Below are 12,120 nucleotides of genomic sequence, written 5' to 3'. Positions count from 1 at the left end.
TTCCTCCTCTCTCTCTGCCTGCCTCTCTGCCTACTTGTGATCTCTCTCTCTGTCAAATAAATAAATAAAAAATCTTTAAAAAAAAAATGTATTCCACCGGAAACTGAAAGGCTAAAAACAGAAAGAACTGTACATAAACATTGTACTTTGGTTTTTAAATGGTTTCTCACAGGAGTATAGATTAATAATTCTGAATATGCATGCTGAGGTTGAACACATAAGTAAATGGATAATTCATAATGGGAGCCAGGTTTCTCATCATCAGAGAAGGAAATTACAAATCATCAAGGAAAGAAAGACAAGAATGAACTCTGTGGTAGATTAGAATTAGAGATTACAGAACTAGCTCTGCTCATGTATATATACAGATAGGTATGGCATAGGTATACATAAGTTTGTATAGATGCATTAGTATTCATATACATGTATATAATATAACATCTATTTTTTAGTTTCATCTCCTTATAGGAGTTGAAAGCACTGATACCCAATTGTAATGAGCATACTCACACCCAAATCTTGGTTTGTAAATACCGCACTCCAACAGGATCCTTGGAGAAATGGCTAATTCTAAGACTGAGCAGAGAAAATACAAGGTGGTCCTAGCTCATACTACCAATGAGGGAGAAAGGAAGGTCTCCAAAAACAAAAGAGTGGGACTATATCAGAACACAGGAGGGGCGCCTGGGTGGCTCAGTGATTTAGGCCACTGCCTTCGGCTCAGGTCATGATCTCAGGGTCCTGGGATCGAGTCCCGCATCGGGCTCTCTGCTCGGCAGGGAGCCTGCTTCCCTCTCACTCTCTCTGCTTGCCTCTCTGCCTACTTGTGATCTCTCTCTGTCAAATAAATAAATAAAATCTTTAAAAAAAAAAGAACACAGGAGTCAATAGCCTAAGCTGAAACAACATGAGCAATTATAACACACATAACAAAGTACATTTCTTTGAATTCACATTGATATATAATTGAATAAATAAATGGATAAAAAAGATAAAACTTTTTTACTGAAGAATTCCAAACAATATATGTAAATATTACCCCCCACCATGAGATGGAACTTAATCCCTCTCCCCTTGAGTATGTGCTGAAATTAGTGGCTTGCTTCAAAGGAATGGATTATGGAAAGAGAAAAATAGTAACTTTGTAAAGGAGATACGTGGAGAACACAACTTTCACTAAATATAAAAATTAACAACAGCGGTGATAAGTCATGTTGATAGTATATATGCCAGACATAATGTTACGAGAAGAGCACTTTACCTCCTGGTCTTCCTTCCAAAGGCCTATAACCCCATAACTGGTCATGAGAAAAAGCATCATACTCAAATTGAGAGATGTTCTATGGAACACTTGACTAGTATTCCTCAAGCTGCCAAGGTCTTCGAAAACAAGGAGAGACTGATAAACTGTCACCCACCAGAGAGAACTGGGGAGACTTGATAACTAAATATAATGTGATATCCTGGGTGGGATCCTGGAACAGAAAAAGAGCATTAGTGGGAAAAATCTAAATAAAGGGTGGAATTTAGTTATTAGTAACGTACCAGTATGAGCCTCTTAATTTTGACAAGTTGTACCTTAGTTATATGAGATGCTAATATTATTGAGAGAGAACTGGGTAAAGGATATACAGAAATTTTCTGTACTATCTTTGTAATGTTTTTGTAATTTTTTTCTGAAAATGTTTATTGTAAAAATTGTATATACTCTAAATTGCAGGCCCTGAATTATATATACTCTAAATGATATATACTCTAAATTTCAGATACTAGAGCAGTATCTCACTTGACTGACTCTGCTGACTCCCTTTTGCCTTGCATGTGGTTGGTTGAGGCATGGGCATGTGCAATCCTGGCCAATGCCATAGAAGAAAAATCCACTGAGAGGTTCTGGACAAGGTCGTCCCTGGTCTTAAACTGAAGTATTTGGAGGAGGGAAAATCACTCCCTTTTCTGTTGCTGCTCATTATTGTATCTGTATGTCAGTGGTTCTTTTTTTTTTTTTTTTTTTTAAAGATTTTATTTATTTATTTGACAGAGAGAAATCACAAGTAGGCAGAGAGGTAGGCAGAGAGAGTGAGAAGGAAGCAGGCTCCCTGCCAAGCAGAGAGCCCGATGCGGGACTCGATCCCAGGATCCCGAGATCATGACCTGAGCCGAAGGCAGCAGCTTAAACCACTGAGCCACCCAGGCGCCCTGTCAGTGGTTCTTAACTGGGGATTATTTTGACAGAACATTTGGGATTCTCTGAAGACCTTCTTTTTTCAGCAGTGGGGTGGGCACTCTAGGCATCTATTGGTTGGAGGCCAGGGATGTTGCTAAACATTCTACAATACACAGGACGTCCCCCCACATCCATGATTATCCAGCCCAATAGTGCCAAGGTTGAGAAACATTATCATAGTTTTCTTCTCTTCTTTTCTCTTTTTCTGATGTGATAGGAGGAGGGATATCAAGAAATATAGCACATAATGAAAGGCTTCAAATGGTCTTATGGGACTAATTATTTAACTAGAGGTGATTAATAGCAACACTGGAGGCAAGAGAATCCCTACCCAAGGTCAGTAAGGGAATTGCCTTAGATAAGCTCACTTAAAAGTTTAATTTGGGGGCACCTGGGTGGCTCAGTGGGTTGAGCCTCTGCCTTCGGCTCAGGTCATGATCTCAGGGTCCTAGGATCAAGCCCTACATCGGGCCCTCTGCTCAACAGGGAGCCTGCTTCTCCCACCCCTTCTGCCTGCTTGTGATCTCTCTCTCTCTGTCAAATAAATAGATAGAATCTTAAAAAAAAAAAGTTTAATTTGAAAACCATGGTTCAGTCAAACTGTAATGGAAAACACTTGACTTTGGTGAGTTACTGCTCTGATGCTATCTCTCCTTACAAATGATAAGTATAATAATGATTTGAAACATTTTTATTATGAGTTCTCTTTCAAATTCACATTATTGATTACAGAGATCCTTATTCAGTTGCTGGGGGATCAACTGTTGACCTTTTATCTATGTGAAATTGAATTTGGCCACCTGAAATGTTATGATAGTTAACAATAGCGGCAAGTTTTATTTAGTCCTATTAACAAGTCTGTTAAGTAGATAGTATGCTCCTTTTATAGATAACAAAACTTGGGCAGAAAGGTTAAGTGAAGAGCCAGACCCACATATATAATACGGCAGGGCCAAGATGAAAACCAGTGTGTGTACTTGGAGTGTGTATGACTTTTGTGTCCTACTGATACTGCTAAGAAGGAACAAACCAGCTATGTGTCCGCACTGAATAAATTAAGGACCAGTAAAAATCACACTCCCAAAGGCCTTCACACTGTATGAAGCACTTAATTACTAGCAATCCCTCAATGAATGTGCATTGATTTACATTTTTTTTAAAATGTGCTTGCTGAAATATAAATATATTGTTTAGGAATGGCACACAGTATACTGAGCTATGCAGCAGGCCAAGACACTAACAAGCGTTCTTCTATGAACTAATCACAGAGCCTTGGACAAATGACTTAATTTATCTGAGACTCAGTTTTAAAATCAGAATAATAATACCTGCTGGGCCTACTTCCCAATGTTGGGGTCATATACAGAGAAGTTCTTGGGAAAATGAGATTTGTTGAATAACTGAAAGGCTTTACAGACTCAGATTCCAAATTCAAAGAAGCCCATTCGACAGGGAACCACTCCTTTGGAAAAACCAGCTCAATCCTACTACACAGACTTGATGATGGTATAAACCTACCTCAATATCCCACCACAAGTCCACCTGATGACTTCATTCTTTCCTTGGATCCTACTTCTGTTTTTCTGGCTTTTTCACTCGATTCCATCACCCCTCCATCCAAACGAATCAACTGCTTTTCCAAAGTCATTTTCTAGAGCTAAAGAAAAGAATGTTGCTCACCAGAGGTTAGACTCTCAGGGGCATTCTGTCCGAAGAACACAAGAAATTTCTGTTCCTTTCTCTTACCTCAGGCTGTATTCATCATATTTCTTATTTTCTATTACCCTGTTTTGACATCTTAAAAAATCCTTCTGGCTGGGGAGCAACTGCCGTTATCAGGGCTAGCCAATTTGTAGAGATTGCGAAGCTTCCAGCTCTGGGCATGTCTTTGATATGCAAACCAACCAATCCAGAGCAGGAGCTCCTTTATCTAGCTCTTATACCCCAGGCGGCGATATTCCTCTGCCTCCAGCATCCCAGGACCAAGGGCCAGGCAATTAGGGACCACCCATACAGCTCCAAATCCGAGGAAATTATCCAAACTAGCCAAACTTAAAACTGCTCACCCTGCCCTAACTTACCTTTCCCACAGGAACCCAAATAAAGATTCTCGCCTAAACATACTGCTTGCTCCTGTCTTTTCTTCCTGACCATAACCTGGTGTTCCTCCTGTGGCCTTATATGGTGAGCTGTGCCTCTTGTTTCCAGGGGAACTGTGAGTAACGTTGATTTTCTTTCAATGGCATTGACCTCTCTGTGTCATTACTTAGTCACCTTTACAATAAGATCTAAGCACAGAACACCATCCCAGCGGATCATTTCATTGCCAGAGGATAAAGTAGCTTAAAAAGAATTGGAGTAACTAGTGTTGTTTGTTTGTTTTTTAAAGAACTTATTTATTTATTTGAGAGAGAGAGAAAGACAGAGATATCGAGCAGTGAAGAGAGGGTGGTGGGACTGGATCTCAGGCCCCAGGGGTCATGACCTGAGCCAAAGGCAGATGTTAAACCAACAGAGCTACCCAGGTGCCCTGGAGTAACAAGTATTATCAAGACTTCCACTTCCCAGGGAGGTGATAGGGGTGAGGACCTACTTATTTTGTGATTCTAATTCCTTTAATTATCAGTCCTTGATCTATGTTAAAACAGTGAGGAATTTGTAAACTTAAACTTACAGTTTCTTCCTAAGGGAACGTGGACCTAGTGTTAACCCCACCATTCTCTTTGTTTGTTTTTAATCCTTGAGTTGAACTCCTTTCTCCTCATTCCCTTTCTTATTTATTCCCTTATTCTCTTTATTGTCCCTTATTTCCTTATTTATGGTCTCTGTCTTAACGTCATGAGAGTAGACTGGCAAATTACATTTAGACCTTAAAGACAGACCTCTCTCCCTAGTATATATATAGACCATTTTAGTCCACTCAGAATGTTATAACAAAATGCCATACACTGGGGAGGCTTAATAACAGTAAACATTTATTTCTCACAGTTCTGGAGGCTGGGAAGTCCAAGATCATGACACAGATAGACAGCTCTCTGGTGAGCCCCTACTTCCTGGTTCACAGAGGGCAGCTTGTCTCTACCTTGTGTCCTCACTGTGGCAGAAGGGGAAGGGATCCCTATGGGGTCTCTTATAAGAGCACTAATCCCATTCATGAGGGGGCCATTCTGGTGACATAAGCACCTCCTTAAGGCCCCGCCTCCTCATACCATCACACTGGACATTAGGTTGCAACTTATTAATTTGGAGGGGACACAAACATTCAATTTTAGTATATGTGCTGCCGAAGCGAGAACGGACACAAACATTCAGACCAGAGCATTTAATACCATAAGAAAGTAGGTAATTTGCCCACAGAATGCAGAGCTGATCACTGCAGGACATCCCTCCTGTCATGCTTTACCTTATTCCCTCCACCCTGGAAATACAAGGAAGAGGGAGGGGGTGGTTCTAGTTCTATGTCCCGGACCCCGTTTTCCCGTCCTGTCCTTTTTGAGGTGACCTATAGAAAGGTGGCCCAGAGGTGCCATCTTCTTTTCTACAGCTGTTCTTGATGCCTAATTCTTTCTTCATTCATTCAACTAACTGTAAATTCCGGCGTGTTGAGGCCAGGTGCCTGGTCCGCGTGGTTCAAGTCAGCGTCCGTGCCTGGCACATCATGAGCAATCAACAAACACCTGTTAAATGAATGAACCGTTATTTTCTCGAGCGTTTCTGTGCACTGGTTATCGCTCTAAAAGCTGAGAATAGGGATGTGACGGCTACACGGCGCTTCCTTTGGAGGCTGCCACTAGGGAACCAATCCAGACGCGAAGTACTGCGCCGAACCGAGGACGTCCTTCCCGGCTGAAAGCGGAGCAGGGCGGCGCTGGATGGCGTGCGCGTCTACCGGGTCGACGTCGGTCCGGTTCTTGCACCTCCGGCTCCCGCAGCGCCGGCCGACCGACAGCGCCACTAACACACCCGGAGAGGCTCAACGGGAGACGATTCTTCCCGACGGATTCGCCTCGCGGCGTCTGCTCTCGCTCCCAAACGCCTCCCCGCGCTCCAGGGTTCGGGGACACACACCTGTCGCCTGCCTCGGCCCAGCTGCGGCTCAGTCCTGCAGGACTCCAGGGAGCGATGCCCTTCCCCCGCCTCCTCCAGGCAGCAGGAGGCCCTCCAAGGAAAAATCCCCCTAAACAAAAACAAAAACAGCAAAACCCCGCCACGTTCTTCCTCGCGACCCGACCCAGTTCTCTCTGGATGAGGCGTGGACTTGGGTTTGAAGGCCGAGTTAGTGCCTGAAGCGCCGCCTAGAGGGCAGCTCGGGGCACTGCGCCACCGCGCGGCTGCTTCCCGGGGGTACCCGCGCAGGGTGCGGGGCGTCCTCGGGGGTGGGGAGGGCTCTTTCACTTCCGTCCGGAGCGGAGAACCGAGACTGCGGCGCTCCCTTTCCAAGCCTCGGGTTTCAGCTGGAGCCAGAGAAACCTGCGGTGCCCGCGGGCCAGTCTCACGCACGGAATTCCAAACAGAACTTGAAGTTCTTGTATCTTACACCCGAAGAACTGCGACAGACCTCGAGGAGGGGGCGCGGCTGCGGCGGGGGCGGGGGGGGGGGCGCACGGGGAGCAGCCGCAGCCGCTCCGCAAGCCGGCGGTGTGTGAGTCTCCTCTTTGAACCAGCTTTTGCCAACCCGCCCGGCTTCGGAAGCCGGGGGAACGTACTATCTTTTACTTAAAGAGTTCTGAAGCCCTATTACATACTATGCCTGACGTCTCCAAACACTGCCAAAGCTAACTAACATTGTTGCGTGGCGAATTCGGAACTGGGGGCGGTATTAGCAAAGGAAAAATTAGGACTAACAAAGGAAAAATTAATGTCCCACTGTTTATTGCATCTGTATCCTCCTGTCACTTGTGTCTTACTTAAGGAAAATGTTAGACTTCACCAGACAGTTCAACTGACCATTTCAACATTTCCACCTACAAAAGTTTCCTAATGGAAAAAGTCTTCCGTCTGTCTCGATAAGCATGGATTCTTGTTTGTGTTTCATAATATACAGAACTTTATTACTCACCGTGGGACACAGAAAACCTTTTACAGTCACACTCATCTATTTTCTGTATCTATCCTTAGGATTGAATACTGAAATTGACTGCAGGCTTATTCAGCTGTGTCTTTAACTCTTTGACTAAGGGGAATTATTTTACACATTCCAAACTTAAAAAAAAATAAGTAAATAATTATGATGAAAATAGTGTTTGGAGTCTTCTTGGTCTTGCTCCAAGAACTGACTGAGGTGCACCAAATCCTTGACCTTGGTCGATTTTCTCCCAAACGTCAAAACTTTGGTCTGATTCCAAATGTGAGCCTGGGACCACAAAGGTGAACTGGACGATCTTTTCCTGCACATGACCCTGGCTTTCTTTGTGATGGTCACCAAGCTTCACAGACCTTTCAAAACTGTTTACAGTCACTTTGCAGTGCTCCTGAAAACGTGGGGGAAGATCGTATGTGAAGGGCCTGGAAGGGCCTAGAATGATGCTTGTCAACCATGAGCACAGCTGCTCCATAATAAGCACCCATTACGTATTCATGGAAAGCATGAATGATGCGTGAATTAATGTACGGTGCTCACTGTGAGAGGTCTGTTACTCAAACTTTAACAGACGATTATGAGTTCCGAATTCTCTTTTATCATCATTTATGTCTTTATCACTAAACCTCTTCCTGCCTTGGGAATTTGACGGCAGCTTGGTAGAGTCCTGAGGGCACCTGCCTCGCTCTGATTTCGGCACCAGGGGTGGTAGTGCCAGGCAGAGGGCCAACAGGATCCACAGAGGAGCTGTCCAGCGGCTTCTGTCTCTTGCCAGTAGCTTCTGGAACCCGCCCCGAGGCGCGTGGGTGCATTCACTTCAGCGAGGGCTTCTGTGGCCGGGCGTGGCTGTGAGTGCGTTATCCCAAGGTCACCGCGACGCAAGCCGACCTCTAAGAAGGTACTGGAGCGGCCTGAAATGTCCACAGGAAAATGTCCCAGATCACCTTGCGCGGTGATCTGGGGCGAGCCTTTCCTCTCCGCCTCCTTAGGAAAACAGCCTGACCGCCTGAAGGGTCCAACCCCCGAAAGAGGGGGGAGAGACGCCCGGCCCCATCCATTCCAAGCCCGGGAGGAGGCCTGGGCGCTCCTCCACCCCACGCTCGCGCCATAGGCGCAGAGGCAAGGCCTCGCGGTGGGGCCGGCTGTCCGGTGGAGCCTCTTTGGTCACGGTAGCGGACTTGGCAGCACCGACCCCGATTAGCACAGGGATTGGGACCTCCCTCTTAGGCGTCTGGGGAGGGTCTTGGCCATACAGGCAAAGATCCCCGGCGTTCCTCTCACTTGGAACGGCTTGTTCAGCATCCGTCCGAGGTCACGCAATTTTGCTGGAGAAGCAAATGGCGGGACTGATGGGGTCACACTTCATTCCTTTCTCACTTCTGTGTTTGTCTGAAGGAGATTTGCTTGGAACTTTCTTTACCGGATGTAAGGAAGTATAATCTTATGCCCTGAGCAATCATTTTTTTGTAGATGACCGCATTTAATCATTGGAAAACTCGGCTTATTGCATTGCTCCAGAAAGAGGAATCTCTCTGAGATCCCAGCACTCATTGTAACATTTGCTATTTCTAGAATGTAGAATAGTTTGTTGGAATTTATTTTCCAAAAAGGAGGTAGAGTTCTGATGCTATTACTAATTTCCAGCCAGTTTTCAAAAGGCCAAACAATGCTGAAAAGTAAATTAGTTGTAAATACAGAAGGGAAAATACTAGTTACAAAAATTAGTGAAAACAACTATTGAAAACTGGTTCCTCTTTTTTATTGTCTTCCAGCAATTGTCTTCCTATTTCAATTCCCAGTTTTGCAAGAGAAAAAGCAAAGCAAAATATCCACATCTTATACTTAGGTTATAGATATTGTTGTCAAATTATTCAAATGAACACCTAAAGTTTCTTTTCTCTTTGATGTGGAGATCTAACTACCTATTGAAAAGTAGGGAGAAACTTTGGGCAGAAGTTATTTCTCCCCTATTGGGCAGAAACTTTCTTTAGAACAGGACTTGCCAGTAGCTGAAGCACTGGTTCCTTTCAATTTGTATATGCAAGCTAAACCTTCCTTGATCTTCTCAGATGGAAAATTCTACCGAACAAAGTAGAAAGTATTCCCTATTTTGGAGTGTGTTTTGGAAGGAATAAGTTTGCTCAGAGCAAAAGCTCTTTTCTCTTCCAACTAATACCATTTTTATACAAGTATCTAGTTTTAAAATGAATATCTCAGCTTACCAGATCCCTGTATCTTTAGTATTAGATTTATTTTGTAATATAAAAAAGGGACAGATTCTTAATTTTAACTTTCTCCAGTGTTTATTACCTTGGGTGCCACGAAAGAAATACCATAGGTTAGGGCTTTGAAGAAATTACAACCATCCTTACTTCAGAAATTCTTTCCAACTTAGAAGAGCATATAACTTTCTTTCTGAGATCAAGCAATATCTACTTTTCTTTTCCATGTGTTATCCCCCAGCCTTCCATCCTAATAACAGGAAGGCTTGCGAATTAGTTTTCCATTATATAGAAAGAAAGAAAACAAGTAGGAGTGGTTTTCATGGTCAACACATTCATTGAACTTACTTTATTGTCCTTGTAAATATTGTGTGGAGTCTAGTTAATTCTCCACTGTCATAATCTTTATCATATAAAATAATAAAATTAGAACTTTGTCAGTAATGTTATCCAGCATTTAAGCAATATCAGTAATTTTTAAAATTGCTTTATTGGCTATCTGGGAGCTTTAGCCTTGACAGCATAGGTATGGTTCCTTAAAATGGAATAAATTTGAATAAAGTGTAGCCTATGTCTTTAGTATTCTCATTATTATATAGACATTTTGTTACTTTGTACACCTCTTTAAATATTTCAGTTGCCTTTAAGATTTAATTTTTTATTTGAGAGAGAGAGAGGGAGCGCGAGCTAGAAGGGCAGAGGGAGAGGGAGAGAGCATCTCAAGGAGACTCTGTGCTGAGTGCAGAGCCAGAGGAGGGGTGGATGCTCCACTTGGGGCTCCATGCAGGGCTCTATCTCACAACCCTGAGATTAGGGCCCTGAGATCATGACCTGAGCCGAAAGCAAGAATCAGGCGCTTAGCTGACTGCACCATCCAGGGACCCCTCAGTTGCCTTTAAATTGTTTTGTCCTTAAGCACACCAAAACTTTAAGAGCTTACCCATATACTATGTCTACAGAGGGTTATTGGAAATAATAACTTGCCCTGAATTAATGCTTGTTTTTTGATGACTTAAAAGTGACATTGTGGGATTTCCCCCATTTTGGGGAATTATTTAGTTGTTATAATGAGAGAGAAAGTATCTCTCCTTTATTGGACCATAAAATGTTGAGGCCAAGGAAGCTCAAATATGGCTAGAGTAGAGGAGTAAAAAGAAGACCTGAAATAAGAACCCACATCTCTCAAATGTTCACCTGTTCCAGTATCAGTAAGTATCAAGTTAAGATGTTCTGTGGAATTTATTTTAATTGGACAACTTAGAAGAGTCATATTTATTTCATTTGACTTATATCGTACATATATATATGTGTGTTTTTTAAAAATATCTGAAGGTTATGGATTCCTGGGTGGCTCAGTGCGTTAAGCCTCTGCCTTCGGTTCAGGTCGTTATCTCAGGGTCCTGGGATCAAGCTCCGCATTGGGCTCTTTGCTCAGCGGGGAGCCTGCTTCCCCCTCTCTCTCTGCCTGCCTCTGCCTACTTGTGATCTCTCTCTCTCTCACTCTCTCTCTGTCAAATAAATAAATAAATAAAATCTTTAAAAAAATATCTGAAGGTGGGGCGCCTGGGTGGCTCAGTGGGTTAAAAGCCGCTGCCTTCGGCTCAGGTCATGATCCCAGGATCCTGGGATCGAGTCCCACATCGGGCTCTCTGCTCAGCATGGAGCCTGCTTTCTCCTCTCTCTCTCTGCCTGCCTCTGTCTACTTGTGATCTCTCTCTCTCTGTCAAATAAATAAATAATAAAATCTTTAAAAAAAAGTATCTGAAGGTTAGGACCTGGAGCCTCCTGATGTTCCTTTGGTTCTGAGATATCTTCTGATATCTGAGATATCTGGCTTCATGAGACGCAGCACAAATGAGTTTTCAGAGCTGTTTGGTAACTAGGTTATGGTGGTGTTTGGTAGGACTTTGTTACAAGGTGGGAGTTCAGTCAGGCTTGGGAGAAAAAATGGTTGCCCAGAGGAAGTGATCAATTCAAATTAGACTATAAACTACCTTAGTTTCAATCCCCAGAATCAAAACGCTTTGGATGAATGCCCCTAAAACTCGTTTAGATCCTGCTCACTCAAATTTACTGGGGCCCTACCACTGCTCATGTGAGAACTGGTGGCCATGCTGAGGGTGACCCTTCAGATCAGCCTTCCTGCCTGCAGTCATCACATATATATTATATATACATAATGGAATACTACTCAGCCACGAAAAAGATGAAGTCTTATCATTTGCAACTATGTGGATGGAACTAAAGGGTATTATGCTAAGCAAAATGAGTCAATCAGAAAGACAATTACCATGTATCTCACTGGTATGTGGAATTTAAGAAACAAAACAGAGGATCATAGGAGAAGGGAGGGAAAAATGAAATAAGGTGAAATCAGAAGGGGAGACAAACCATAAGAGACTCTTAACTATAGGAGATAAACTGAGGGTTGCAGGAGGGGAGGAGAGAAGGGGTAACTGGGTGATGGGCTTTAGGGAGGGCACGTGATGTAATGAGCACTGGGTGCTCATACAACTGATGAATCACTGAACTCTACTTCTGAAGCTAATAATACACTATATGTTAATTAATTGAATTTATATACAATTAAATAA

Source organism: Meles meles, chromosome 5, assembly GCF_922984935.1.
Source record: "Meles meles chromosome 5, mMelMel3.1 paternal haplotype, whole genome shotgun sequence".
Taxonomy (NCBI): domain Eukaryota; kingdom Metazoa; phylum Chordata; class Mammalia; order Carnivora; family Mustelidae; genus Meles; species Meles meles.
The sequence above is the reverse complement of the archived record's forward strand: the minus strand, read 5'-3'. Positions refer to the sequence as shown.